Raw genomic sequence first — 23,869 nt, forward strand, 5'->3', positions numbered from 1 at the left:
GTATCTTACATTGGAGATACTGAATTTAATGCACATTAGAAAAGGCACATTTCATGCATGTATAGATGAGCCCAAGATATGATGTTAGGAACCATTTGATTGCAAGATAATAGAGGTGGACTCAGATGCATTCTTGTGGACAGACTCCATATACCTACATTATCATCCTTTTTGCTGTCTAGGAAGTCCAGGCATATAAAACGGGGAAAAATGTAACATATATTAAGTGCAAGGAAACAAAGAAAACACTAATGAATATATAGTCACTGAAATCTTCTCTTCTGGAACTTGTAGTTCATGCTCAGTTGATATAGCTCCCAAGTGACTTTGTGTGCATGTGTTATATTACAGTTTTAAATAGCTCGATTGTCTTACAACTTGGGTTCAGCAAATTCAAAATGATTCAGTCCCTAGGCATTTTGTCATGGCTGAAGAGGTATGGCAATGAAAGGAGTAAGTTCAGCAGTGGGATCTTTATATTTTGCTGTTTGACGAGAAACTCAAGAAGGGTGGTGGACCGATCTAGATAACTGATTGTATACAAAAGTTTGAAAAGAGAAATCTCATTTGGAAGCAGAACCAAGCTCTGATCTGCGAGAAGAATCTGGAAGCAACCCAGTGAGGCAGAGAGCCGTAGCGTTCTGTGACTTCTGCTGTAGCTGGAATGTGAAGACAAGGGGAGCAAAAAAACTTCTTCCACTGGAAAACAACATCTATATTTTGAACAGCCGAATGTCTAAAGTAATATCCAGAGCTGTAGACAACTGTTTATGATATCAGACAATCATAAACCAGAAAGAAAGTCCCTAGGTACAGCTCAAAGTGACTCAGGAGTTTGCCCATTCTGTCTTGAAAAAGAAAATTGTTAATCCACTGAGAGTCATCCAGCATTGCTGAGGTGCATATTTGTTGAAGCAGAAGTTGTTAGACTCAGCACAGTTTTATTGTGAGCAGTGAGGGCATGTACTGTGACAGCCCAGCTTCCTAGCTCTTACGGGTAGATCTACACCTATATCACAGACTAAGGTAATACATTGTCTGTCTTAAAAAAAATCGTATCTTCTGGCTTTCCAATGATTAATATAAACCATATAAAAATTATTTATAAGACTTAAACAACCATAAGGGGCTGTTCCAGGAGCAATAAAACAATTCTCTTTGAATTTACTTCTTGCGCTATGTTTTGCACTGTGTGTTACTTTTTAACACTGATTCAAGGGAGGGCAATGGAAATCTTCACCTTCAGCCAACAGCTCTGGAAGTCTTTCTAAGCTAGACTGAATGTTTAAGTTGTGTGTCATATTGGAACTGACACCCCAGTGCTTTTAGCACAGAAATTATACATAGGAGAACCTGCACTGTAAATATTTGAGGAAGTACAAGATGCACATCTGGGATAGGGAACGGCATACATTGTTTGAAGTAGCAGCACCCTGTAAACTTCTTCTGGCAATAAAACAATATTCTGTAAATGCAAGTAATCCACTTGTGGATTTGACACCAGCTCTAGGAAGAAACAGGTCCAGATATTTCCAAATTGGAGAATCTGAACTGCACCTCCAAACATTCCCAAATTTCAGGATGTTTGGATTCAGGCCACCACAGGGAAAGCATCTAAATCTGCATCTGGATGTAAGGCTTTGATTTGGCGCAGTCTGTATTCTTCATGTTAGCATCAGATGAAAAATGAAGCAGCCCTGTGAGTAAATGTTAGTATTATGACCTGAGGCCTAGGTACAGACATTCAAAAAGCCTAAGAGAGAATCATCTAAGTTACACAGTTTTCTGTAAGTGGCATAGTTTAGATCAGTAGTGAACCGACACACGTTCACCCTTTGGTGGTGGTGGTGGGAAGGAAATCTTAGACTGGGTTCCACCATTTTTAAACCAGTCGGTATGCACCAAACTTCTGTTCTGTTATGGGTATAGACCAGTTTCCAATCACTTATACCAGCTAAAGTGTAATGTCTGCACCTTGGCCAGGTACATAGGAAGCAGTAGATCAAATAATCCGCCCTACTACCATGGAGCCAGTCAGTTTTAAATTCCAACCTAAGCCTGTCATCCCACCAACAGAGATAAAAAGAATTATGTTATACACTGAATGTGGAGTTGTTCTGAGACCTTAAAAACTAAGGATCTTATGGCAATTGTCACACAAGTAGTGGCTTTCTCCTTCTGCTACGTGGCATGTTCCAAATAAACTGGCTGCTGCCTTCCCCACCAGTGGTGGATACCTTACAGTGGTGCTGTCTAGTGTCTGCAGATGGTCTGTGCAGCCCTTTGAGATAAAAGGTGGAATATAAATGTGAAATATTCTTGTGTATGTAAAAAATAAAATCTCTCTCTTCTCTTCCCTCTCTTCTAAAGAACCATTTTCCTTTAGCCAGGATAATTGTTAAATACCTGCAAGGATCCTCCTGGAAGTGGAGGTCTTTTTTTAATGTGCTACTGTGTGAACAACAGCGCTTCACTCTCCAGGAAAGTTTATTAAATGCAAAGTGCCTTTCATCCTGCTGGTGTGATCCATCCAGCAGGACCAAACAGCAGCCAGTCTATCAGAAGGGATGTAACAGCAAGAGCTATCTGCAATGAGGCTGTATAATCCCAAAAGTTGGCTGGGGAGTGTTGAAAGAAGTGTAGGGACAGAGCTGTCCTTGTTTGGAGATGTGCCAACTCTGCTGATCAACTGTCTACAGGACTGCAGAGAAGGCAAGGTGCAGCCCATAAAGAAGGTTTTTCAGGAATGTCTTGGTTTTAAATGTTCAGTTGAGTGTAGCTACATGACTTGCACAGATGTATATAAAAGATCAAATTCTGCTTTCACACAAATACAGAATAACCCCCTGGCCCTTGGGAGAATTGCTCCCTGTACACATGTAACATTGCATAATCTGAACCAGGTGAACCATAATCTTATCCAGGTGAGCGGACAGCTCAGGTGCCTGCTAACGAAGGAGACAGCCTCTCACTTGCAGGACACCCCTTTGAATTTCAGCTAGCTCACTTGCCCACAAAGTTTTTGGTCTCTAATAAGTTCATTGTGAGCAGATGTCCTCTTGATTTTAGAATCAGCAGAAAGGCCCCATGTGTTCCAGCGCTATGAATGCAGCACCATTCAGAAATGTTAAACATTTGCCATTAAATTCAAAAAAGACTTTCCTTTCTTTTCTGAACTGCCAGGTAACAAGTTCCATTTTACTCTGGATTATTTTTTCAATAAATTGTTCAAGAAAGAAAAGTTTCACTGGGACAAGCAGTAACATCTCAGCAGTTAATCCAATATCATATTAATCCGTATTTCTGGAGGGAAAAGCTTGGAGGCTTTTCTTTAAATATCTCTTGATGAAAAACTTCGATATATGAAAAAACAAACCCCAGAACCTAAACAGCCAGCACAGATAGCAACAGTGCTTTAAAAAGCTAGTTAGGAAGCAGAAGCCTTTCACATGGGCTTATTCTCATACCTAAATTCAGGCGTACTGTTGCAATACATTGGGCCTGCATAATTCCCATCGACTCCAGAGTGGCTGCAATGCTGTCTGGCTGCAGTGAAAGCAGCATACACTCAGCACCTCAAAATTAGGCCATAGTTTAAAAGCAGATTCTGGGCAGTGGTTGCAAAACTCTTGAGATGGTAAAGTGTCTAGAAGCCATCTTTGCACTGCCTTGCTCCTGTGCTGATTAGGCCAGTTTGCTACAAGAAACATGTGCCCCAAGACCACTCCATCTAGCCAGCTGTCTGTGACCTCCATGAGGTATTCCAGGATCCAGAAGTTCTCCATGGTACCATGAGGAGGGCATCACTGAGCTGGTGATGCTGGGCACCTTAGCAGTTCCACAGTTCTAGGAGGCCAGCTATCAGTCGTCCGTGCACAGCTCGAGCATTGGACACAGCCTTGATTGTGGCCATAATCTAACTCATGGTGACAATCTCTACCATATCTATGGATCAGGGAGAATATGCATGTGTAAAAATATCCCCATTAGCTGAAACATAAACTCAATTTCTTTAAACATGTTATTAGAAATAAAAGACTCTCAGTAGATTACAGTGTATGTATTTGTGAGGAGAGACCCAATGGCACATTTATATTCCCTGGGTTTGCTCCTCATACACTCTGGATGCCTTTGTATCAAGGTTCACAACAGGCATTTGCCTTCTGCCATGCAATTTTGTAAGGCAGTGGCTTTCAACTTTTTTTCATGTCTGGACCCCTAAAAATTTTTGAATGGAGGTGCGGACCCCTTTGAATTGTAAGTGTGGATATTCTTGTACTTTTGATTGATCATAGGAGTCCCCCATGGTTCAGTGACAGCATCCCTGCCTACCACCCAGAAGACCTGGGTTTTATTCCCAGACACTTATACAACTACAGCCATGGAGGCACCAAACATGTGGGGTCAGTCTGGTCTTTGGATTCTGTCTTGGTGGCCAAATGGGAGGATGGAAGGTCTAGGCAGCCTCCACTCCTTAAAAAAAATCCTGCCCAGGCATATGCGTCAAAGGTCTGGGTGGCCCTTATGCATACAGTGTGATCCAGGAGGACTGGTGGTTGCCACCACCAATGTCCGATTGATCATAGTCATCTTTCACAGACCACCTAAGACAGAGGTTCCCAAATTGTTTCTTATTGCATACCCTCTTCCAGATTTACCAGCTGCCCACATACCCCTACCAGCATATGTTTTATATATTAACCACTTAAATGCCAATTATTATTATAATGAAAATTAAATTTGCCATTACATAATTTCTCTGCATATCCCCCAGAGATGTCTTGCATACCCCCAGGATTACATGTACCACAGTTTGAGAGCCCCTGCCCTAAGACATAGTCTTCAGACCCCCAGAGGTGCACAGATCACAGATTGAAAACCACTGTTGTAAGGGTTTATGTTGGCAGCAAGAGTCAGTCAAGCTAGATATCAGAAGTTTTGATCTTCCTTCATCTCAGTTTAACAAAAATGTGGCTACTTATCTGACTCTGCAACCTGTAAATATGAATGTTTTTGACACTGTAATTAATCAAGGACTTAACCAGGATGTGTATACAAACCTGCATAGGCACCGATGAGATAACTTCTGACGCATGTTTTCCCAAACAGCACTCTGATGTTTACATACATTGGTGAACATCATAGTACTTTCTCATCGTCTCAAGTGAATTTGGTATTGGGGAATACAAGCGTTTTGACAGTTCTAGAAAGTGAAACCAGCTCTTTCTGCACAGGGTACAGCACTCATGGTAGCAATACAAGTTTCCCACAAGGTCACCGCTCTCTATAGCTTCATTTCTAGCATTTTCATCCCTCCTGCCCCCAAAGTAGGGGGTTCATTATGAAATCTGGATCTAGGTTGGATTTTCAACCATGAGTTCTCCTTTCCTGAAATCTAGGGGTGCCTGGATCTCATGTCACTAGTGTGTGGATACCTTTAAAAGTGTTACCTATAAGTTGTTACATTTGCCCAGGGATTGCAGGAGGCAACAGCAGATCAGTAGGCTAAGAAGGCTCTCTGAATAAATAAGCTTTATAATTTTGTAAGATTAACTCTTTGGTCTTTTGAGACTCACACATGGTACTAGGAGTGGGGTGCAAAGTAAGACAGAAAAACTGAGCATCTCAGAATTCCCAAGGAGTTACAGCTGTCTAGCAATGCAGCAGAAAACTGGAAGAAATTTAGGCAGAGCTTCAACATATATATGATGGCCAGCGGAGCTACAGAGAAGGAAGATCCACTCAAGGTAGCTATTTTTTTAATATAGCAGGCGCAGAAGCTCTGTCTCTTTATAATAGCTTTGAACTGTCAGCAGGGCCACCCCAAGGGGGTGTGAATCAAGGCAACTGCCCCAGGCCCCACACTTTGGGGGCCCCGCAGAGCCGGGCAGAGCAGTGGAGACGTGGATCTGGGTGAAGTGGTGGCTCCACCTCCAGCTGCTTGCTCCCCTCCCCGTCCTCCACTGCCAATGCCACTGCTGTTGATGGCAGTGGCATTTTTTTCAGGACTGGGACCCGTGAGATCTGAGTGGGGGCGAGGCCCCGCGTGGGCTGATTTGCCCCAGGCCCCACACCCTGCTTTGGTCAGCTCTGAGTATCAGAAGCAGAACAGAAAAGCTATGGCACAATAATAAAAAAGTTTGAGGAATATTGTAAGCCCAAACAAAATGAAACCTTTGAACAGTATAATTTCATCATGAGACAGCAGAAAGAATGTGAGAAAATGGAGGAGTTTGTCAAAGACCTCAGACTGCTAAGCCAGACGTGCAACTTTGGAGAACTAAAAGAGTCCGTGATCAGAGACTAAATAGTATGGGGTATAAGGGATACAAGCCTCAGGAAAAGATGGGTAGAGGATCCTGAGTTTAATTTGGAAAAGGCAGATAGAATGTGCCAGCAGCTGAGATAACAAATGCCAGGCTGCAGAAGCTGGAGGAAAAAGCAGAACAAGCTGATCTAGATAGGATTACAAGATAGCAAAAATCTAAGGCAACACACAAACAATACAGAAAGGAGGACCTCACTATGAAGCAGGCAAGCAGAGGCCAAAGAGAATTGCTAAAGAAAAATATGTTAAACAAAATACATGAGGGGCATCAAGGCATTGACAAATGCAAAAGGAGAGCAAGGGGTGCTCTATATTAGCCCACCATAAATAGTGACATAAAAGATGCTGTAAAGGCTTGTACAACATGCCTAAAGTACAGATCAGTGCAAAAAAAATAACCCATTATGGTCTTGAAGGAGCCCGTAGCTCCATGGTGTCAAGTGGGCATTGACTTATTCAGGCATGCAGAAAAAAATGATGCATTTGTGCTGGATTATTGTTCTCGCTATCCTGAAATTGCACTGCTCAAAAACACAACAGCAAACCGTGTCATAACTCACATCAAATCAATTTTTGCTAGACATGGGATTTCACAAATTGTGAGAACAGATAACAGACCTCAATTCAACTGCCTTGATTTTAAGGAGTTTGCAAACAAATATGGATTCCACCACAACACTTCAGGTTCTAAACACCCACAATCCAATGGTCTGGTGGAAAATGGAGTACAAACAGTAAAGAAATTGTTGAAAAAAAGCTACAGATTCACACACCTGTCACTCTTAAATTACAGGGCAACACCCATGAAGCACGGATTGTCCCCAACAGAAATGCTTCCTAACAGCAAACTTAAAACCAGGCTGCCAAATCTTGTGGATGATGCTCAACAGAATGAAAAGCAAGACATGAAAACATTGAAAAAAACTGACAAACTCAAATAAAAATAGTACTATGACAGGGGTTCCAGGGAGTTACCACAACTGCACAACAAAGATATGGTGCTTATTTCAAATGGATGAATGTAGAAACAAAAAGCATTAGTTTTCCACCAGTGACACTGGAAGGGCAGGTGTTAAGAAGGAACAGATGACACTTGCAGCTTGTAAAGGGGAGAAAAGAAGCAGCATCATGAAATTCACATCAAAGCAACAAGAGACAATGGAGGAGATTGAAAATGTCACAGAGGTAGAGACGTCTGAACAAGGAAACCAAATAAGAACGGGACCAATAAGGACTGGGAACGCAGAGAAACTGACATCACTCAGGGCTCTTGTACACGTGACGGGGTTTTAGTCCTTGTTGCATTCTGTGCCCCCTAAACTGAAATGGTGAGTTTTTAATTGAAATGGTAGGTTTTATTTTTTCCATTGCTGTATATATGTTATTGTCCTGTGGCTGCAGGTGCCTGCTGAAGACAGAAGCAGCAAGGGGCCCAATGCTTTTTTATTCCCAATGAATTCTGCCCGCCTCTCCCATGGCTGGGGGGTCATTAATCTGTGCCGTTAATCTGTTAGCACACCCCCTCAGCCACAGGAAAGGCGGGCAGGCTCCACAGAAAAAAAGAATCAGGCCCCTTGCTGCTTCTGCCTTCAGCATGCTCCTGTGGCCATGGGACAGGAGCCCTAGGGCAGCATGGCGAGGCATTAGGAGGGCAGCTGGATGTGCTAATGGCAAGAGGAGGTGGCAGGGATGGTGCATGGGGTCCTGGAAGCCCTAGTGGGCTTAGGAAAGTTAACAGCCTGCCTGGGTGGCCCCATGCCCTATGTACTGTCCCCGCTGCCTTTTCCAGCCACCAACATACACAGCTTCCCTCCTGCCACCTCCCCATGCTGCCCCAGGGGCAAGTCAGCACATTCCCAAGCAGCCCCAGGCATCCTGCTGGCTTCAGGAGCCCACTGAAGGCAGAAGCAGAGAGTGGCCTGATTCTTTTTTTTTGCAGAGCCTACCCACCTCTCCTGCGGCCAGGGAGTGAGCTGATGAGTGGCTGCACCATTCCCAGTTGCAACATTACAAACTAAAGTACATCAGGATGTAGTTTAGTTTACAACAATGCAGACTCATTTGTGAATGTCTGAGGTTCTCATAGAGAGAGATATGCGCAGTCAATCCACCCAGGACTTGCTTGTTCTTCTTGGTTCTTGCCCACCATGCCTTTGATGTTAAAGAAAAATCCAAAGGGACAGAGTAAATATTGGGAGGCAAAATGCTGTTTCCTACTGCAATATCTCCAGTCCCATGGCCACTTTGTGGGGCTCCTCCACCCCTATACTCTGCCCTTTGCACACCAGATGCTTGGGGTACAGTCTCTGAATTATAGTCTGTGCACTAAGAGTGTCTTAGAGGAGCTCAAGGGTCTCCTGATTGCGTGGGTCTTGAACTGCTCCCCTCACTTTGTCTTGTACCATTGACTGTTCCCCTCCAATTCCGTCCTTGGGCTTGCTCACCATTTTTCTCTCACTTCTGCACACGTCCATGATTGCCTCCCACTGCTGGGGTTAATTAGCACCAGAACCTCGGTAACGTTTTGACTTTAACTCATGGGTCCCAACTGGGGACCATAGCCAGTTTGCTCAGTCCTTTACCTTGGCTAAGGTTCTGTTTCCATTGCAGGGGACTCCCCCCCCCGGTTGTCACAGGGCAGGCCCCCTTAGCTGGTTCTTCTCCTCCTCTAAGTGGCAGACTCGTAATGCCTCACTCACCGGATGAATTCCCTGCAGGCCTCGCAGGTCTCAGGTGTGATACTCCTCCACTGGCTCTCACCTGAAGTAAGTCCTACTTCTTCCAGATCCTCTTCTGCTAGGTTTGCTGACCCTGGCTAAAGTCGGGCAATCGCTGCACCTCTGCACAACTATATGAGCTCCTGCTCATTGGTCTCTTCCCCTCTCTAGGAAAATGCCACTCACCCAACCCCAACACTTTAACTTCTGGGTCAGCGCTCTGAGCCTATCCAGTTGTTTCCCACCTGCCCATTCTTCCCCTCGCTGGCCCCCAGTAAAGATCACTTAAAGCCAATCTCTTTCCTCCGAATTATTGCTGTTCTTAACCTGCAGGTAATATGCTCCCAGTCTGCAGTTTCCTTATCCTTTTTCACCTGGGGACAGGGCATGACTTCTGCCCTGTCACATCATTTTAAACCCCCAAAACTTGTGTACGTGTACATGCATTAAGCCACACAAAGGGAAATTTTCATCATGTGTACATTGTGACATTGTCACGGGTACGTGTGTAAAAAGCCAACACAAAGACTAATAGACACCTGCTAAAATGTGCTTTAAACTATCAGTTGAATTAAACTGCCAATGTTACTATTCTATGGGGATATGCTGCATGTAAAGGAGGAAGATGTGTGGATACCTTTAAGAGTGTTATGTAGAAGTTGTTACATACGCCCAGGGATTGCAAGAGGGCACAAGGATCATTAGGCTAAAAAGCCTCTCTGAATAAACAAGCATTATCATTTTATAAATTTAACTCCTTGGTCTTTTGAGAATAACACAGCTGGCTTGGACACATCTCTTGCTTTAAGTTATAGTTCTAGTTGGCTCTTATTCTTCATCTGCAGTGTTTTGCCTGTGCCTTAGTGTAATGCTCTCCTGGCTGACATGCTACCTTATGCAGAAATCACTGAATACAGCTGAAAAGGTTTGACTAAAAGGATTCAGCATTCAGGAGGAGTCATGATATTTTTCATAAGGGCCTGAATTACCCAGTTGTGTTAGTAAGAGCCATTTCTCTGTTTTTTAAGTTTCACTCAGACCAGTCATAAATGACAGAGACTGTATTCTAATCAGCCCACACTTTCTGAAGTTTAATCAGACTCCAGCAGTGACTATCCACGTTCTATTACCTACAACTGATTTCTGCCCAGAAATATTGAGACAATCAGAATTCTTGATTAGCTGAATAAGACATTTTGTGTTTGCATGTACGTGCATGTATATGTTTTTAAAACTGCAGTTTTCCTCCAGATCTGTGGGGATGGAGTGTGGGTTGTTTTGGGTTTTTTTCCCCCTTTTTAAAAGATCCCTCAAATTGAAGACAAAGGTTACTGGCTTTTGGGCAGCTTCAGGTTATTTAAAAGGGATGAAACATGTTTGTATGTGAAGGGTCATATTCTGGGCTGGGGAGCTAAAACACTGGCAGATACTCGGCTCCAGGAATCATGCCTAGACAGTTCAGAGGACTTCAAAGTTAGGGAAAACAAGAGATGAGGTCATGAAATGCAGCTCTAAAAAGAAGTTGCATTTGACCTACTCTAGCATGTTATTTGTTGCAAAGATTCATATTCCTTGCAAAAATCTGATACTTGGAATGGCTGCTTTGCTCAGCAGACCTCTGACATGATTCTGCGGCTCTCCCTGGGTTATGGCTTCAGCCAGTACTCTGCCTAAAAACAGTAGGAGATTAGGAGAAAAGATGATGCTTTATATGTTGCTACCCCCATGCTGACTGAGTAACATTTTGAGAGCTGGATTCTCCCCCTGCTGCAGCTGTCATTATTATTAAGCCAAACCCTTTCAATTTAACCTCTCTTCAGACAAACCTGCCATTCAGGTCAAGGTATCCACTAATTACTCTGTTTTCAGGGTCTTCTTCAGGTTCTGCCCCAGATATTTGGTACTAAGTTATGGAAACCTCTTTCCCCTGGGGCAGACACTCCATGGGTGTTTTCTCATGCCTGCCTTGTGTTTGTTTCTAACATGTTTTATATTTATATGCTCATGGACATAAGTACTGCCACAGCAGTTCATATGATACATCAATCTTAATAATTCCATTTTTCATTGCTTCCCAAATAGATGAGTCTTGGAGCCTGCCCACAAAAGGGGGAAAGCACCTGAGTAGCCAATTAATATATTTCTGACAGTGATGCAACCCATGTGTGAGCTGAGAACAAGGTATCACTAGAGCCTAAAAATATGCCTCACTAAGGTGCTGTCCCTGATTTAGACACCTGCAGAGAAGATGCTTACACTAAGCAGAAGAGTTCTGCAGATAGCTCTATCAAGGTGACACAGCAGGAAGCCCTTCCCCGAGGGAAAGGAGAGAAGAGAAAGCACACAAAAATAATTATACTGGAAAGTAAGTAACTGTAAAATTACAGTTACAAGGACTGTTTTAGCCATAAGCTAGTAAAGAGATGAAAAACTGCCACTAAAATAAAAGTGCTGGTAACAGCAAAATTGGATGCAACCCAAAGGTTAGCAATTGGGTGGAAGCGAGAATGAAAAAAAAACTCAGAATCTTCAGTCTCAGCAAAATTTGGGGGAAAAACCCAACAGATTGTGTTTTTTTTAAAAAAAAACACTATTTTCAGTGATTTTCTACACACCCAGATTATAGTCTGCACATTCTCATTCCAGCTGAATACAGGAACCTTTTTGCTGATGCAGAACACATTTTACTAGTTCATTTTCAGTACAATGCACAGAGAATTAGGTGCACAATTCCTGTTAACAAGAACGGAGATTGCAAACATCTCCTTCCTTCCTGCACATCATGGAATAAATAACTGTAAGCTCGGGGCACAGACTGTTAGACACATAACTCTTGCTTGGTTAATAGGAGCTGAAGGACTGTGCTTAAAATCTATCTAGTAGCAGAGGAAATATTTCTCTGTTATAGCTGGTCCTCCCATCTGCCATTTACAGGACCAGTGCCTGGTCTTAATATCCAGGCGATGAATACAGTCCAGCTTGCTAGCTTCATGCTGGGTAAAAACACCAGAAAATTGTCTGCCATTAAGGATGCCAATTTTGTGCAGTTCTGGTTGGTGCATCTGTGATGTGACCCTCTTTCCACTATAAGCAATATTGTGACCATTGAGTCTTCTTTCCATAGGCCACCAAATAACTATTAGATGGTTTCTAACTAGTGACTTGAGCCCTGCAGTCTCTCCTCTGTGGGGTTGTTCAGAATGTAGCTGTAGTATACCTGCCTTCCATTAAGCAGCCGGAACAAACCCAATCCCCTTTTTCTTCATTTGAGTTGATGGAGGGAACTGAGCTGCAACCGGCTTCTGTAATCCTTAACTGTCCACTAAGAAAAGAGCAACGCTTGCTAATTCATTCAGGTTCTACTTTAACTCTGGCTCCAGATTTGATCAGAGATGATCTCCCAGCATATACAGAGGACCCAATTCAACCCCTATTTAAGCCCAAGTGGGGCTGCCTGGGGTACAAAGGTCCAGAGAACTAACAGGCAGAAGGATGCAAACAAACTGGGTTTGCTAAAGAATAGGAAGATTAAGTGTAGCAATAATATTTTTTGTGTATCAGGCTCTTAGGGTGGTGCTTGTGGTGCGTCTGTGTGCTTCGCAGAATCAGAAATGTCTGTATTCCAAACAGAGCTTGCACATGAATCATGAATTCCATTTTGTCTGCAGCTCTAGCAAGGAATAATTTTCATATAGCAACAAATAGTGTCCCTGTCTGGAGTTCCTGTCTCTGAGCCTCTTAGTGTGTCTATAAATAGAAAATCATCAACTCACCTACTCTGAGCTCATCACATACTCATTTTACTTCACTGTCTTCCTGTTTGTTAAAGCTGTCACCATGACTCAGATTTCTCCTATCAGATCCTCTGTGCAGGGAGATTCCCAGTACATTATATGGCACTGTGCAGCTATTAAGCTACTTAGGTTTATATCACCTAAGCAGCTTAGGTTTATATCACCAAAAATGATATGCTTTTGAAGAACTTGACATTTGAAGCAGTATAATTACAATCTAAGGTCTCAGAGCTCCAAACCACTTAAGTTAGTAGACAGGGTCAGTATCATTTTAATGACTATGCTGAGAATCAAAGAATGTGACAGACCTGAATAACATTCATATGCAAACAATAAAAAAACAGTAGGGCTGTGACCAAAAACGCCATCTAGGAGTATACAACTGGTGAATTCCAAGGATTTGTTATCTTCTGGCAGAATTCTCCACAACTGAAGCGTTTGAATAAAAAAAGAGTAATGTGTACGATTTATATTTTAGCCCTTATCTTCTTAACTACAAAGACATTCTTAACAATGTAAAGCAACCCACCCTGTTGTGCCGTGGACAAAAACAAAAATAAATCCCCACTCCTATTAATGGAGTGTTAATTTTGAAGCCTCATTTTAATCTGCTAAAGTGACAGTAATTTGAATGCTAATCCAATCTAGCTATCATCATACTACTAATGTACTTGTCATCATCATCCCAGTAGCTTGTTTATACTAGAAACTTCCTGCTAACTTGATTATTCAGAAAGGCTGGGTATACTAGTCAGGCCATAATATGTCATTCGTTTGGATGAACGTTTCATAGACTGCAAGGTCAAAATGTGCAAACAGTAGAACATTCTTTTGATCATTTATATGGTTGAAAGGTGCTTTTCTGCCTTTAAACTAGTATGTGCCGTGCAACCAGCAGTGAAGGTAATTTAGTTCAATAAATTAATATAGAGATATTTAGGCTTTGCAGTGATGTCTGTCATTAAAGTATGAAAAGACGAACAAAAATAAGTCTACTAGCATCTTCATGTATTGTTTATGTCTCTGCAGATGTTTCCAAAGTCTTCACTGATGTTAACTTTTTACTCATAATTAATGTTTATCATAGTTAATTACTACATGTCATACAGTGTAGCTTGGTGCATAACTTTGATGCAGGGGGCAGAGTTAGGAATTTGGACAGGACATACCAACATATTACAGACATTTTTATGGGCTCCTTGTACTCTCACTGGAGGCAGTAACCAAACAACATTTGATGAACACAGGCAATTTGTTTCTTCTTAAACAGCAAATGCAGGAAATTAGCAAGTAAGAGCTGTGCTTGCTCACCTGGATCATGAATGTGACATTAGCAACCATAGTACAGTACAGCTGGCATCAATATGGTGATAGCCTCCTTGATGTGGATGGGCAGGCTTCATTATTGCTTGGTCATTAAGGTGCACTGCATCTCCTTTAACTGGTGTGTAAACAGAGCATCTGGGAAAAGCTAAGGCAAGCCACAGCCAGAATCTCATTCAATGGTTAACATGGGTAGTCTTATTTAGAGTTGAAAAAACTTTGAAGATCAGTTTCAAGCTGCCATTAAAATGCTTGTATAATATTAAATGCCTTATGCATAATGTTGCAATTACAATTTATAGCTACTGTAGATATAGGTATATAATTGTACCCATTCATGTCGGTATACACGTATGCCAGTGATATACAGAACATGACCAAAAGAAATGAAACATGAATCTTTTGACCTTTCAGAGACAAACTGCATTGTGTGCCATGTGCTCTTGGTGTTACAAGACAGAAGCTACAGCCAACTCAGCTCATTATCTCAGGTGTCCCTAAATCAATAATTTTTTAAAAAAATGAAAAGTAAAAACTGTCAGAGCAGAACTGTTTCTACTGCGGTCTGATACTCGGTGTCTCAGTGCCCTCCACATGAAAAGGATTAGTACTGGGAGACCCTTGCCTAGCACACTGATGGATGAGCATCATATTATTGCTTCCGTGGACTCCCCTGTCTTTCTGAAGCCATCTGAAACTTCTTGCCTTCCACTTGTTTGTAAGCCTCTTTGGTCAGGACCATCTTTGTCCTATGTTTGTACACTGCTTTGTGCAGCGCGATCCCAGCCTATGATTAGGCCCCCTAGGCACCACAACAATACAGACAGGATCTTGGCCTTGCTATGAGACAAAATGTAAAGGAAGTCAATGTCATACACTGAGAACTAAGTTCCACACTGCTGTAAAATTGTAATAAATCAGAAAAACTTTACTCTCAGTCCTGTTCAGATTTCTAATGCATCTGTGTCAAGGGAACCAATTGCAATAAGTAGACCCCTGACATGGTTAAAGTATAGTTTCATTCTAAATTAAAATAAATGTTCTCCCTCTCTAGACTCATACATCTCTACCAAGACAAAAGCTAGCAATCCAGAACATTCAAACCAAAACCGCATTCAGATGTATGTAGACATAAAAAGCATCCTCTAAACCAAGGATTTTGCCTAGAAGTCTCTTCACTGGCCCCTCAAAAGGAAAATATTTACAAGGAGACAATAAAGGTATAATTCTCCCTTTTTGAGGAAGAGAGTGAATGTGTCATACAGCACCAAGAAAGGAACAAAAGGAATTCCATGTCAGTCCCAGTTACTGATAAAAACCCTGGTTCCACTAAAAATCAAATCTCAAAACTTTTCTTAAGGTCTGTAGAGCCAGGACTTTGTGTTACAATCTCAACTAGAAGAACAAGGTGTGCTACCATCTGATATAAATTTCCACCTTAATTTTCTATGCATGGAACTATTTTATGTGCAAGGACTGGGCCTGAAGTCTATTACAGTAAACTATAAGTGTACAGATAAAAACCTTAAAGATCATGTTTAACACCACCATCCTCAGACACTTTAACATTTTAGCAGTAAAAGTCATTCTGAGGATTTTCTAATTATACAAGTCAATTGCAATTACATTTATATTTGGAAAACACTGTCTTCCCACCCCATATATCCATGGTGCAGCACAAGCAGTTAAAAACAGAGTGATCAACAAAACACCTTCATCATTACAGTATCATGGGAACCAGTAACAAGTATGAGGTAGTAGAACAAAATCCACATCCTAGGCAAAAGTCTGCAATCTCTCTATCAAGTACAGATGAAAATACGCACTTTCTAAGACACCCAGCCATGGTGTTGACTGTCAAAATTACAAATACCAGCTTCACTCCCTCTGGTAGAGATACCAATATAGTTCTATCCAGTTCTTTTTGCTGCTTCCCCAAACTACCAGTATCTCTGCTTTATCTGGATAAAGTGTAAGCCAACTAAAATGTGTCTAACTCCCAACCTCCTGCAGATGCTGGCTCATTTACAATAGTTATGCAGCTGAGTATCAGCTGCATAATTCATACACTTTACTTCATGCCTTCTTATTAACCCTCCTAGCAACCTTATATAGACCTTGAAGGAGGAGGTGTGTGTGGGGGGGAGTATAATCTGTGGTATCTTGTGTGAAGCAGTCCTTGTGGATTTGCACAGAATCAGCCTATGTTTTAAGCAGAATTAAATCACTTCAAAGCAGTTGTGTCCACTCTCACTAGTGCTTCATTGTCAATCATATCAGCTGCATCTGACAGACCCAACAGTGTCAGAATGGACATTTTCTCTTTGACCATAGCCCGAAGAAGATCAATCAATGGCTACCATGCAGTTTCCATTCCAAATCCTGGTCTCACCAGACTCATAAAAATCTAAACACTGCAAAGATCACCACGGTGGCTTTACTGCCACTTGTTTGTTTGTGGATCTATCCAAAAGCCAGGAGATTCAATACAACCTGAATGCTGGTGAAGTCATCACCACTGTGCTTCACTTCTTGAGTAGAGTTCTTAGCAGTGCCTCCTGGAGAACACCTTGTCCCCTATTCTCACACAAAGAAAGTCTAACAGTATCCATCAAAAGAGGGCTGGCTGCATCCCTGCTGACCTTCACTACCCAGGAGAGACGTGAAGTGGGCTGGCATACCCCCAGTACTTCCATACACTTCAGGGAGGGAAGTGGCAATAAATCAAACTGCAAAAACGGCTTTGTCCCCTTGAGAGAGAGTGTATTATCCCTACAGATGCAACAAGCATCTCTGCATTTATCTTAATTAAAATGTGTTGGATTTTTGTTTTCAGTTTTCTTTCTGTAACTGCAACACAGGGAGAGAAAGAAAACAGTAACACAAATTCAACTGTATGTAATTTATCCTTTTCTCATTGAATAAAGGGTATGTTCTTGTTCCCAGTGAATTCAATGGCAAAACGGCCATCGAAATATATGGGAATAACATCAGGTCCGGACAGTTTAATGACAAGCACCTGAATCCTACAAGTTTTGACTGAAAGTTATTTGGGTCATTTTAAAGATCTATGTGGACAAAAGATTCGGAGATCAATGCATTCAATGAAATATCTTTCATGAGCAGCAGAAGTTCACTTTAGACCTTTTTTTCACAAAATAGTTACTGGAATTTTGGGTGAACCAGCACAATGAAAACACTGTAATATCTTGCACAATGACCCTTTCAACAAGTAAAGTGAGCAGCCTTTTTAATGAAGTTGGGCTTAAATTGAAAGTATGTTTGGGCTAGATGGTGAAAGGAAATCTCTCACCAGCACATCACAAGGCCAATAATGTGTAAACAGATAATGGCAAGAGCTGTGTTGCTCATAATTAATTCAAAAGAGATGGCATTTCTGTTTTCTTCTAGTTTGTGGTCAGTCACGAAAGACAAAGCAGTCTCTCAGTATGTGTAAAGGGCCATATTTCAAAGCTAAGCTCCCCTGACTCTACTCCCACTATAACAACAACATTAAATAATAATACTTAACATTTACCAGACATCATGCTTTTATGATTGAACCTTGGACAAAGCCCCATATCCATGGTCTCTGCTCCATACCTGATGACACCTGAATTAGAAAAAGGAGAAACATTAAGTCAGTAAAGTCTGCGTAACCCAATGTAATGCAGCTGAAACATTTTAAGGGAGCTTTGGACATTGTATGTGGACATGCTGTCCAAGATGGCAGCCATCACATAAGTAGGAGCTTGCCTGGGATTTAAAATGCTCCAAGTGTTGAGTACCTGGGGCAAGAACAGAAGCCCTTTGAACAGAAGCAGAAGTAAGGAGCATGCTGGAGAATTCACCAAGCTACAGAGGCTACAAAGGGCTTTAGGTAAAGTACCTTCATTCATTTACCTTATTTTGGCTCTAGAGAGCCCCCCCATTCAATCCCTGGTATATCAGCCAAGATGACAGTTGTCCAAATTACACAAACTATGAAAGTAAAACAAACAATAACATGTCTTCAAAATCCAGAGAGTTTAGGATTCATTACTCTGTTTTACTAACCACAAAGATCTTAAGTTATTTGCTCAAGCTCACACAGCATGTAAGTGGTAGAATTGAGATGCAAACCCACATACGCTGAATTCTACTCCAGGGCCCTAAAAGGCCACAATGCCTCCTTAATGCAAAGCTCTTCTTACCTTTGGTGTGTGTTTATAGACAGAAATAATTCATTATGCCACATCACTGAGTTCCAGATTGTTAAACTCACCCTGGAATTTACAATGGTATGTTATTTATTTTACTGGCCTGCTTACTGGCCAACACAGAGCATGCTACACCCTCGGGAAGAACAACTTGAAGGTCATAAGGAAAAGGCATAAATTGGTCCCATTTGGGACCTGGAGCAACATACATTGTTTAAGAGTCATGTGCTCACTTTATGACAGGATACAGCTTCCACACAATACACCTCAGAAGTGCCATTCTAGCACAAATGTTAAGAATGGATTGACACTGCCATGGGGAACTGGAATATTAATTATTGCTAGGAGGACAGTTCCAAACACAGAAGATATCCTGTTTTTAAATCTTTATTACCACTGCAGTAATACAAAAGAATGACAGGCAATCTTTGGGGAATATTGCAATTTCCATAGCCTTGTGATGTTAATTACAGCCATTATCAGAGTCTGAAAAGTTTTACATATTCTTGTGGGTTTTTTTCTGTTCTCTGCTCATGGCAGCTGTGATATGACAGAGACTCAAGGCGCAATTGGAAAAAAGAGTCTACAGTTTGGAAATTATTTTAAATACATGACTCCAAACTTGACATGGATATTACAGAAGCCTGAAAAGCAATGTCTAGACACCCTCCCTACGCCCCTTGCACAAGTTCTCACTACCAGGACTAGGCTGGAGGGCCGGCCCCTTCCTACACAGTGCAGAGTTGAGTCTGTTTTACAACACAATTCTCTGCCCTTTGTATTGACAGCGATTTGAAGAGTGGGATGTATGGGTATTTCCATTTTGTTTCCAGGGCTACTGGCTTCCTCCTTTTCCTCTCCCAGTCCTTTCCTTTAAACAGTCAAGGTGACAGATCTATATGTTGGGTTGTTGTTCCCGGTGTGGTCCTTTTGTTTTTGAACAGGAGGTAGGAGAAAAGATTCTAGAAATACATTTGGCAGAAGGCCCACATGAGCCAACACTCCTCCCTCCCCTTATCTTTCAGTTTTATTTTCAAATTTCTTGTGATATAAACAAACCACAGCAAGACCTAATCCCAGCCCCCTGCTATGCTGCCCCTGTGCAGCCCAAGGACTAGATCCAAACTGGGATTCAGGTGCCACAGCACTGAGCACTGCGACACCCACGTTCTGCCCCAGCAGGTGCGGGTTAGGTACCCAGGGTGCGGAGGAGAGGCAGGTCTCTAAGAATGGGATCCTAAACTTGCAACACACTGAGCATTGAGCTGCCAGTGGGAAAGGTGAGGAGGGGTGTATGTGAAATCCCACTCCTCAACAGGTCTTTGTCATCTTCCTCTGGGATACAGGGAGGCACGTGGCTCCATCTGTCAAACCCTCTTCAGGAGGCAGCTGTCAATGCTTCCTATGCCTGTTCTTTCAAAACTGGAGGAGAGGTCACTCTTTAAAACACAGGGCAAGGGAATGATGCTTCCCTTTTAGATACTAGCCTAGTGGTAAGAGTATTCACCTAGGGTGCGGAGGACCTGGTTTCAGTTCCCTTTCTACTTGGATTCATAGAAGTAGTGTCAGAAGGGACCTTGTAGATCTTCAAGTCCAAGCCCCTGTCCTGGGCAAGAGTGAAAACTGGGCTCAAATGACCCCAGCCAGGTAGGTGTCTAGCCTCCTCTTAAAGACCCCCAGGGTAGGAGCCAGCACCACTTCCCTTGGAAGTTGGTTCCAGCTCCTAGCCGCCCTGACTGTGAAATAGTCCCTTCGGCTGTCTAGTCTAAACCTACTCTCTAACAACTTGTGGCCGTTATTCCTTGTTATCCCAGGGGGGCTAGGGGGAACAAGGTCTCTCCCAAACCCTGCTGGTCCCTCCTAGTGAGTTTATAGATGGCCATCAGGTCCCCCCCCTCAGCCTTCTCTTGCGAAGGCTGAACAGGTTCAGGTCCCATAGCCTCTCCTCGTAGGGCCTGTCCTGCTGTCCCCGGATCATGCGAGTGGCCTTCTCTGGACCCTCTCCATGTTGTCGACATCCCTCCTGAAGTGCAGCGCCCAGAACTGAACACAGTAGTCCAGCTGCGGCCTGACCAGTATCACACAGAGGGGGAGGATCGCCTCCTTGGCCCTGGTTGAGATGCATCTGTGGATGCACGACAAGGTGCGGTCAGCCCTACTGACCGTGACCTCGCATTGTTGGCCCATATAATGACTCCAAGATCTCTTTCTGCCACCATGCCCTCAAGAAGGGAGTCTCCCAGCTTGTAAGTGTGCTGCTGGTTCCTACTACCCAAGTGCAGCACCCTGCACTTGTCAGTATTGGAACGCATCCTATTTTTTGTTAGCTCACCCTTGTAACCTGTCCAGGTCCTGCTGTAATCTGTCCTTCCCTACTAGTGTGCCCACCTCACCCCAAATCTTGGTATCATCAGCAAATTTAAACAGGCTGCTTTTCACCCCATCATCCAAGTCACTAATAGAGAAATTGAACAATGCGAGCCTGAGGACCAAGCCCTGGGGGACCCCACTGCCCACTTCCCTCCAGGTTGAAAAAGACCTGTCCGCCACTACCCTCCGAGTACAACCCTTCAGCTAATTTGCAATCCATCTGACTGTGTAGGCATTAATGCCACAGTCACCTAGTTTTTTAACGAGAACAGGGTAGGAGACAGTGTCAAAGGCCTTGCTGAAGTCCAGACTTGGTGGGGATTCACCCAGGAGCCATGAGGCTACAGGCTGTGTGGGGCTGGGGGAAGCACTTTTGAGTCAGCCAGTTCACACTTTTCCATTGTACAAGAAAAAAAAAGAAGAGAGTGGTTGAGCCAGAGTGAGCAAGACACAACCTGGCTCTCTAGCCTGGTGCTTAAGTCACTCACAGCACAAAGGATCTGAAATCACGGCCCTCCACAGCTCTTAGTCACGTTACTCTGTGCTGCAAGGAAGAAGCTGGAAGTCTTTTCTGAACATTGGAGCAACTTTGACAGGACACTGCAGAGAGCCTGTCCCCACACAGGGTACCCTGTAGCAGTAACACTGCGTTTGTGGCTCCTGAGTTACCTGTGGCTCTCCAACTTTCCACCTGCAGCTCTTCACAGAAAACATCATCAAAGTTCTCCCTGCCTCCCAATCCATGTACTGGGCAAAGGACATTCACTCTAATGCCACTATGTACGTGATGCACCGCAGGTTTTTTCTTTTGAACTTGGGTGTGTTCCCTCACTTCCTCCTGAGGCGAATTAGTTGCAGCTCTGTGGCTCCTGAGCTAGTCAGGACCGATGTCATTGGACTATCACATGGTGAGTAGGAAGCCATCCAGGAAGGTGGGAGATACAACCATGAGCTCTCTCAGGCAGGAGGGCCCCCCACCCACTAACTTCCAGAGTCACTGTTAATCTTTCCTCTTCAAAAAAAAACTATGCCCAAATAGAGCCATGGAGGAGGGAAGTCAGGCTATGTAAGCACAGTAATCTACCACAGCCTTTGTCTGCTTCCTAGTAGACACTTGTCAGTAACTACAAGCTCTGAACTTCAGCAGCTTTCATTACAGGCTGAGTGCAAACATCTTTCAAAATCTCTGTTATCTGAGTTCTCTTGTCGGCATTTGCATCATGCCTATCACCAGAGCATCTAAATGCCACTCCGGTGAATCAGGTATCTTTTTTTTTTTAAACTTGTAAATTTTTTATTAGGGAACTACTAATCTCTAAATATTTAAAGATTTGTTTGTTTCTGACACATTGAATTCATTGACTATTAATATGAAACCTCCCACAAAGATGCCAAAGAAGCTACAGATGTAGCACCTCCAGCTGTGATTTCATCACATTTCAGAAACCAAGGCCTCAATCCTATGAACACTTATGCAGAAGCTTATTTTGACCATTGTGACTAACCCAGTGGGGACCACAAGCAATAGCAATGAGTCTGATTGCAGCAAGAAAGCAAATTACATTTGTGTCCCAAGGATCAGCTCATCCTAGTTTGGATTGGGTTTGTATTTGGATGGAAGAGTGTTTAGTTAGCCAAGAGCTACAAAAAGAAAGATGAAATTAGAGGAAGATATTGGTAGTTCCTTATTTGGTCCTTCTTTCTCTGACAAAACTCAGTGCAGAACCTGCGCAGAAGGATGATCTTTTGCTCAAAGACAAGGTTTGGGAGTCAGGTGAAATGGGTTAGTTTACAGATGCATCACAGACTTCCTCTTTGACTCTTGACAAGCCACTCAAGTTCTCTGTGCCTTCTCTTCCCCAGTAGTAAATAGTAAAGTAAGGGGTAATAACATATACCTGTGCTACAAGAATCTTGGGATGATCCATTTAATTAAATTCCTAAACTGTTTTTAGATCTTGCCATGGAAGTCGAAAGAATGGAAAGCTCTTGTTATTCAGGTTCGTTTATTATTAATGAACCAGTGCCATGGATAAGATAGAAAACCAAAACATACACCCGTTAAATGCCCAATGGTATTTTTCATAATTAATCCCAATGTTCAAGTCAAACTCCATATTGGTTGAGTACATGCTGCCTCCCTAAATTAATTTGTTCATTAATTATAAAAGAAACCCAGAATCAGTATCGTATTGCATTAAGGAGCTAACTTAAAAGGAGTCCAGAAAAGGACACTTTTTTCCCCACAAGAATTTAAAAAGAGCTTCACTTGTTGTGAATCTGGATTAGAATTGTTTTCCTTTTAATTCATTCAATGCTTTGTTTGTTTGTGGTCTTTGTCTGAACCATTTAATTTGCTTCTACTAGAGTTCATGTCTGTCTTCCTCTCAAAACTAAACCGTGCTTTTCCATTGTTTCTTCTATGGAAGACTCCCCAAACTATTAGTCTTATTACCTGTCTTCAAACCACTTCTACTTACTTTTTCAAATGAAGTATCTAGATCTGGACACAATGCTGACAATGATGGCGCACTGTTAATTTGAATGTTTCCTGTATTATTCTTTATCCTTTTCTTACTGCAGCCTACATCTTGTTTGCCTAACTGCTGCTGAATACAGAATAGGTGTTTTCACCGAGCTGGTAAGAGTGATGCATAGGTCTTTTATTTTTTTTCCCTGAGCAGTTGCAGTTAATTTTGTACTCAGCAACGTGTAGAGAGTCAAATTGTTGCTTCCTGCGTGCCCTTGCCTACACTGAACCACTTCTGTCAACGTGTGGCCCGATCCCTTGGCTGGTTGAGGGCTTTCGGAGTTTGCGCGCCCTTTGGCACGACCTGCAGATTTTGCCCCGACGCAGGGTGCTCAGGGGCCTCGGGACCCTCGGCACACAAGGACGGAGGCAGCTCTCACTCATGGGAACGAACCTGACGTTTTCATTCACGCTGCTGGAGGGAAGCAGGACTCGGGCGGTTTACACCAGCACTGAGGCAGTCCCAGAGCAGGGGCAAGCGGGACCAGGCTCATCCTTCCCTCCAGAGCCAGATGGTGAGCCCTGACCGGGTTGTCCCACACGGGGCGCGGCTGTCCCGCCAAGCTGGCCTGGGCACCTGCCAAGGGCGTCTGGGCCTGTCCCTTCCC

At 42.9% G+C, this 23,869-nt stretch overlaps 1 protein-coding gene across 2 annotated transcripts in view; it reads right to left on the minus strand.

Annotated features, from left to right (window-relative positions):
- JADE2 (jade family PHD finger 2) overlaps positions 1-23,869 on the minus strand; it is a 218,784-nt gene that overhangs the window by 194,549 nt on the left and 366 nt on the right. Inside the window, exons 2-3 of one of the 2 annotated variants that reach the window (XM_090064985.1) lie at positions 18,066-18,143; positions 17,701-17,775 (exon numbers count right to left, since the gene is read on the minus strand). The gene's annotated coding sequence lies outside the window, so the exon portion shown is untranslated. The remainder of the gene's footprint in view (positions 1-17,700; positions 17,776-18,065; positions 18,144-23,869) is intronic. The other variant, XM_090064984.1, reaches the window with a different exon arrangement.

Source organism: Crocodylus siamensis, chromosome 10, assembly GCF_052110815.1.
Source record: "Crocodylus siamensis isolate JL-2025a chromosome 10, ASM5211081v1, whole genome shotgun sequence".
Lineage (NCBI taxonomy): Eukaryota > Metazoa > Chordata > Crocodylia > Crocodylidae > Crocodylus > Crocodylus siamensis.